The sequence below is a fragment of the Glandiceps talaboti genome, chromosome 11, assembly GCF_964340395.1.
Source record: "Glandiceps talaboti chromosome 11, keGlaTala1.1, whole genome shotgun sequence".
Lineage (NCBI taxonomy): Eukaryota > Metazoa > Hemichordata > Enteropneusta > Spengelidae > Glandiceps > Glandiceps talaboti.
Window position 1 is genome coordinate 21180611 of NC_135559.1, and position 6310 is coordinate 21186920.

Here is a 6310-nt window from a genome sequence, read left to right on the forward strand (position 1 = left end):
CGAACGGTACTTTTGTTGCCCCTGGCAACTAAGTTCTTTAACTTGTGTGTGAGTATCAACAACTGCAGTAGCGAGCTCACACAGATGTCGCGTATTACGAAACTCAAAGTAACAAAAATAAATCGCCCAAACACACACACGCACCCCCCCCCCCCCCACACACACACACATTATAAACAATCCACCACGATCGAATTGGATATATGTCAAGTCTCTAGACAGTATTTGAGTATGGCTGATCTGTTCGAACCAATATCATGTATATATGCAGTAGGCATGCTTTCATAAAGACAAAAGAATGTAAAGTTTGGCCACGAGGAGTGCTATTACAATATGGTGTGTTGCGTCAAAACATTTGAGAGGGACTTCAACTAGATGTGATTTCAGCTAAATGATTTTAGGGGTGTAAGGGTCATAAACTCTAGCAAAGCCACTATTTTTTTTAATTAAATGTAGTACAACGTATACACAGAGCAAGGCGATAATTGTATGTTTATTCTGACAGGACTACTCCTCGACTTGACTTGACTTGTTGCACCATAGAAGTAGGTTATACTTCCATGGCTACACATTCCACTAGAGAGCTTTGCCACGTTCTTATATGCACAACTTCTCCATTGCCCACCGTCGATCTCCTGATATTTTCCCTGCAGTTAGCAATGGTAGTCCATTATTTTTCATCATTTGGTTGGACCAACGTTTAGGGGGACGGCCTCTTGGTCGGCGTTTAGAAAATTCAGATTTGTATGTTTGATGCACGAGACTGAAATTAAGGAGACGGTTGATATGCCCAAACCACATCATTCTTCTCTTGCAGATTATATCTATTATGGATCTGTCTATCTTTAGGTATCTTTTCACTTTGACCTTTCGGATCCTCCTACTCCATAAAAATGTTATCACGGTTATATGGTTTGACACAATCATTAAGACAAAGAGTAACAAGACAATTCCATTTAGGTTATTAGGTCTTATGTTTTCCCATAATCCTTTGCAGGAAGCCCCAAAATGTCTATATAAAACACACCGTCAAGTACATAGCGCATTTTATTTTCCAAAAATAGCATATATTAAGTCGATCTTGATAATTATTGGGCCACTGAGGGCAGAAGTAAGTCTGTCCGGTCTTCTCTATAATTTCGAGTTATTTAAAGTTAAATTGTTCAACCAGTTAATTTTGTTGACATATCCAAGATAAGTGAATGTGATAGTCATAATATATTTTATAACACGTCGTTTTAAAACAACCTCCAGTGATTGACATCTACCCTGTCACGTGGTATGGACTGATCACCCATAGTGACCTCGATTTGCGTCCAGAGTTCGAATTCATTATTCGTTTTTTTTGTTTTATTTTCTGCAGGGCACTATTACAGTAGCATGAGTTCTACCAGTGATTTAGACGATGGAAAGGATATGCCTGAGAATGTGATGTGTTATAAAACACTAATTGCTCCCAAGGGCTTTAGTCGACCACTACTAGCCGTTACATTACCCATTGTGCTGTTATGTACAACTTCTCTCATCTTTCAGCACTGGGATATAGTTGCTAAAGAACAACCCTCAGTGTAGTGATAGAGGTCTACTAGTGAGTGCGCTCATAGCCAAGCAATAAGTGATAAATTGACCCGTATGTACCGTTTTCGATATATATATATATATATATATATATATATATATATATATATATATATCATCAGCTGATGATGATCGATCGAAGCGTGAACCTCTGAGTAACGACTTATTACATCCTTATTCTTTTGAATTAAGTCTATAATGCTCTGCTACTAATATTGCATCGAGCACTGTTCTCTCCAGCGAGACACTTATATTCATATGTATGTATGTATGTATGTATGTATGTATGTATGTATGTATGTATGTATGTATGTATGTATATTTATATTTATATTTATATATGTAGTGTACTACCATTATAATGGTGCTAATAGTCTTCTCTGTATGTGTTGCAGGTTGACATGACAAATTTATAGATCAACATTATAATATAGTCAGAGTGAATGAAATGCGGTAAATCTTAAATATGAAAGGGGTCACGTGCACGCACACATCGTTATATTTGTGTTGACTATTTTACATCGTAGTGGACAAGGGTTGTTAATGATATGCAATAAGGTATAGATCGAATAGGAAGGATACACGTTAATATTCAATACAGCAGGACTGTTCTTATATTTCAACACATTCTCGCATATAACAATCTCTTCCGTAACCATGATAACGGTTTTGCATCAGCGACGTTATTACCGTAACGGATATATGTGATGAGAAGTGACATTTTATGGGTCTAATTTATCTTGATAAAAACCTTACACATTCACCTTGTGGTGATGAGATGACGTAGTGAATGTCAATGGCGCTTTATCATCTCAGTGAACGTGTCACCGATTGACCTTTACCCTCCCACACACAGGTCATAGATCAAAATATTGTATGCCTTTCAGAGATTTTAAAATTATTATTTTGCCTCTGTTGAAACCTTTACGTGAATCAGAAAAAAAACGAACCCAGATTGTTCTAACAGGTATGATAAATATAAACAAAGAAGTGAAAAGAAAAGAAAATAGCAATAACTAAGAAATTTGTGACGCCAATTGGTAAGATTATATCTTGTGATAAGATAGTGAGGTTACATCTTGGAGAGTTAATTAATATCACTGTAACATCACAGATCCTGAACAGATTATTGGTGGTAATGTCTAGCGGGAACTATCAGTTTCTCATTGAATTCAGACATGCCCTGTGGAATATATTTTCCATTTACCGTGAGAGTGCAGTATGCCATTTGATTGCTTCGACTTAACGAACACCGTGGTATATCATACCTTGTACGTCAATTCCGCTAGTGACTCATCATGGCGGTTATTACTTTCGCTGTCTGTATTTGTTTAAGTCAGTCACCTTCGTACGACCTATATTCGCGTTGACAGACTTCAGAGCATTCGCTACCAATTACTACAAACAATGTAGTCAGAGGTCAAATAGTCAGCTTTTCCATGGCAACGTCGAAAGTTAGCCACAAATTTCTCCGTGATTTTGAGTCAACGGTTTGTTCACATCGTATGAACACTGAATAATTTTGTCTCACCCTGTGACAAATAAGAAACATGAAGACTAATTATAAAACATATACTCTGTTAATGAACTCATTTTGTTATTATTTTACGAGGAGAGTACTCTATTGTTAATTCTATCTATGTTGGTACATCTATCATGATAGATGTGAATACTGCTTTGTAAGACAGAGACTATTAATCAAAACGCCCACCCTTTCAAATGACGTCACCATACATTTATACAGTACACACAGAAGCGTTTTAAATGTAACCGATCAGTTTCAGTCTGTTCATTCGATTTATCTACTGGTGGGTATGTTTGTTATGTATATACATGTGCATACCTACAGGTACCTACCTACACATACACACAAATGTATACATATACAAATTCATCCATGCATGCATGTATGTATGCCTACCTACCTACCTACCTACCTACCTACCTACCTACCTACCTACCTGCATGCATGCATGCATGCATGCATGCATGCATACATACATACATACATACATACATACATACATACATACATACATACATACATGCATACATACATACATAATATTACATACATACATACATACATACATACATACATACATACATACATACATACATACATACATACATACATACATATATACATACACACACACACACACACACACACAAAAGAGTTTGTTTAAACAAAGTTAACAGGTGGGAAGTGTCACGATTTAAATTATCAATTTGTGTTTCTTTACGAATATTTTAAAACTATCCAGGGAAGCTTTTTATGTTAACAAAATATTCTTGAATGATTTCCACGTATTAAAAATATATGCCAGCGCATGCGCATAGATATTTGAAATATGTAAACACGATGTGATACGACACTGTATGGATAATGTGCTGAACAGTGCGAACGGCCAGAGTTGATGCTTCGCTCAGTTGTGCAACATACACATTCGGCCAATTAGCATATATAGAGTACGAATGGGGGAAAGAGTTATTGTCACGGATGGCTTTCTCACTTATGTCATCGTAGAAATGCTTCGTCTGTTTCGTGTAGACACCTTGACAAATATACACCTTGTCAGCTGTGCTGTTACTGTCAATCTCTAAAATTTCCGTATATATCGCAATATGGATTTCGACCATGTACTCAACGTTCTTGGCGACTTTGGCCGCTACCAGAAATTCGTGTACTCAATGTTATGTTGTATGTTAATACCAACTGCGTTTATAATGATGGGTCAAGTGTTCACGAGTGACGATGTGCCGCACCGGTGTTATATTCACGAACTCGACGGCCAGACGGAGGATCTCCGGTCAATGAATGTCGATCGCATCAACCAGACGCTTTTAACACTTTTTATTCCGTCAGAAAATAGACATGGAAACTGTCATCTGAGTGGTTGTCATCGCTACTTTAACTATAACCAAACCACTGTTGCTGACAGTGATATGTTTTTCAATCATACTGTGTCACCATTCACAACTTCATCGTGTATAACAGCCAAGCGATTCCCCATCACCTCGTGCGATAAAGGATGGATATATTACCATGACAACGGAGTAGACTATCGCTCTTCTGCTGTTACTGAGGTAGGTTGAGCTGTTCTGTATACATAAATTCCGTTACACGTTATATTCCGTTGTCTAGGGACCGTTCGTGGATGCCATTCATTATGGCATTTTTCTTCATATTTGGCAACGATTCTCACGTATAGTTAGGTGTTGTAGACAATATCATGATACTCTCTTCTCGTTATGTATCTGATTTAAATTGGCGTAGTTTTCCGTACGTTCGATCTAATCGAAGATAAATTAGGAGCTCGCATTGTAATCAGTCGGCGACAACTTGTTGACATTAATTCTATAGCCTCAATGCCAAAATAAATTTAACCGAAATTAAAATTTGAGAAAGTGGAGGATCTACAGGCACAGTATAATAGCAAGCCAAATCTTTATGTCACTATGTGTACACTACCACGTATATGTATGTAATAACTTACATTCTAGTATTGCCTGTGTGTTGGGGCATGACAAAGGGTTCCTCAAGGATGCCTCCAGTCTGCTCACAGTGATATCTTAAGAGAGAGAGAGAGAGAGAGAGAGAGAGAGAGAGAGAGAGAGAGAGAGAGAGAGAGAGAGAGAGAGAGAGAGAGAGAGAGAGAGAGAGAGAGAGAGAGAGAGAGAGAGAGAGAGAGAGAGAGAGAGAGAGAGAGAGAGAGAGAGAGAGAGAGAGAGAGAGAGAGAGAGAGAGAGAGAGAGAGAGAGAGAGAGACCTTATTCTAGTGTTTCATGCAGTAATGTTACTAGAAATGGTGTTTGTCTTCAATACTACATTGCTCTTTTTTCACTTGACTATCTGGCCATGGACCAAATGGCAAAAGCAAGCATTTAATAAATGCTAAACGTTTATGTATGCAATATTGATGTATACGTATTTCTTGATTAGTACTATATAACATCGTCATGACAAAATCTCTACTTACATGGCGTTATTATATAGAATGTACCACAAGACCTCATTCTTGCAAATAGCCAGAGCAGATTTTTTTTCGCCGACTAATTGTGTAATGACGCGTCTTTTACGTTGCCATAATAGAAGTCTGTGGTTTTATAACGATACAAGAACATTGCTCTCACTTCTTCAACAGTATTTATACGGTGTTGCATTGAATAGCAACCACTGTTGTACAGTTTCCATCATAAGTGTAACACGTTAAAGCGTTTGGAAAGTGTTGAGGTTACTAGTAGGTAGAATGTACTGTAATTGCTGGAAAGGATTCTCTGTCATAATGCTAGCCTTTCAGTTCAAGATGTGTGATGTCGTTTATCATGGTATGTAGTAACCAGATTGAACCGCACAGAAATACAGTATACATATATATTGATATTCACTGCACGATTCAAATCCCAGAATCATAAATGAAATGACCTATGTTCGATCAGATAGAAAAAACTATTCATTTCTTCGGTATTAAGGGATCTTTTTTTTTCAATGGTTTACTGATACAACAAAGCAGACTTGAGATGACAGTACAACACTCCAACTGATGTATGTTGATTTAACCTGACACGTGTAGCAAGGTTCGTTAGCTTTACTTTATGTATATTCAACAGGTGGGAAAATGTAGGAGTGTAGAACCTTGCTGTGTGAGTGTCTACAGAGAACCCTTTCTCTCTGTTCATTTAATTGGCTACAGGAATGATATTTGGAATAGTCTAAGCAACCAAGCAA

The 6310-nt window shown here is 37.4% G+C and overlaps 1 pseudogene across 1 annotated transcript in view; it reads left to right on the forward strand.

Moving 5' to 3' along the window:
- Positions 1-4056: 4056 nt before the first annotated feature.
- Positions 4057-6310, forward strand: part of LOC144442601 (organic cation transporter protein-like) — a 17258-nt pseudogene continuing 15004 nt past the window's right edge. The window contains exon 1 of the transcript XR_013481644.1: positions 4057-4668. The product of XR_013481644.1 is annotated as an organic cation transporter protein-like (transcript). The remainder of the gene's footprint in view (positions 4669-6310) is intronic.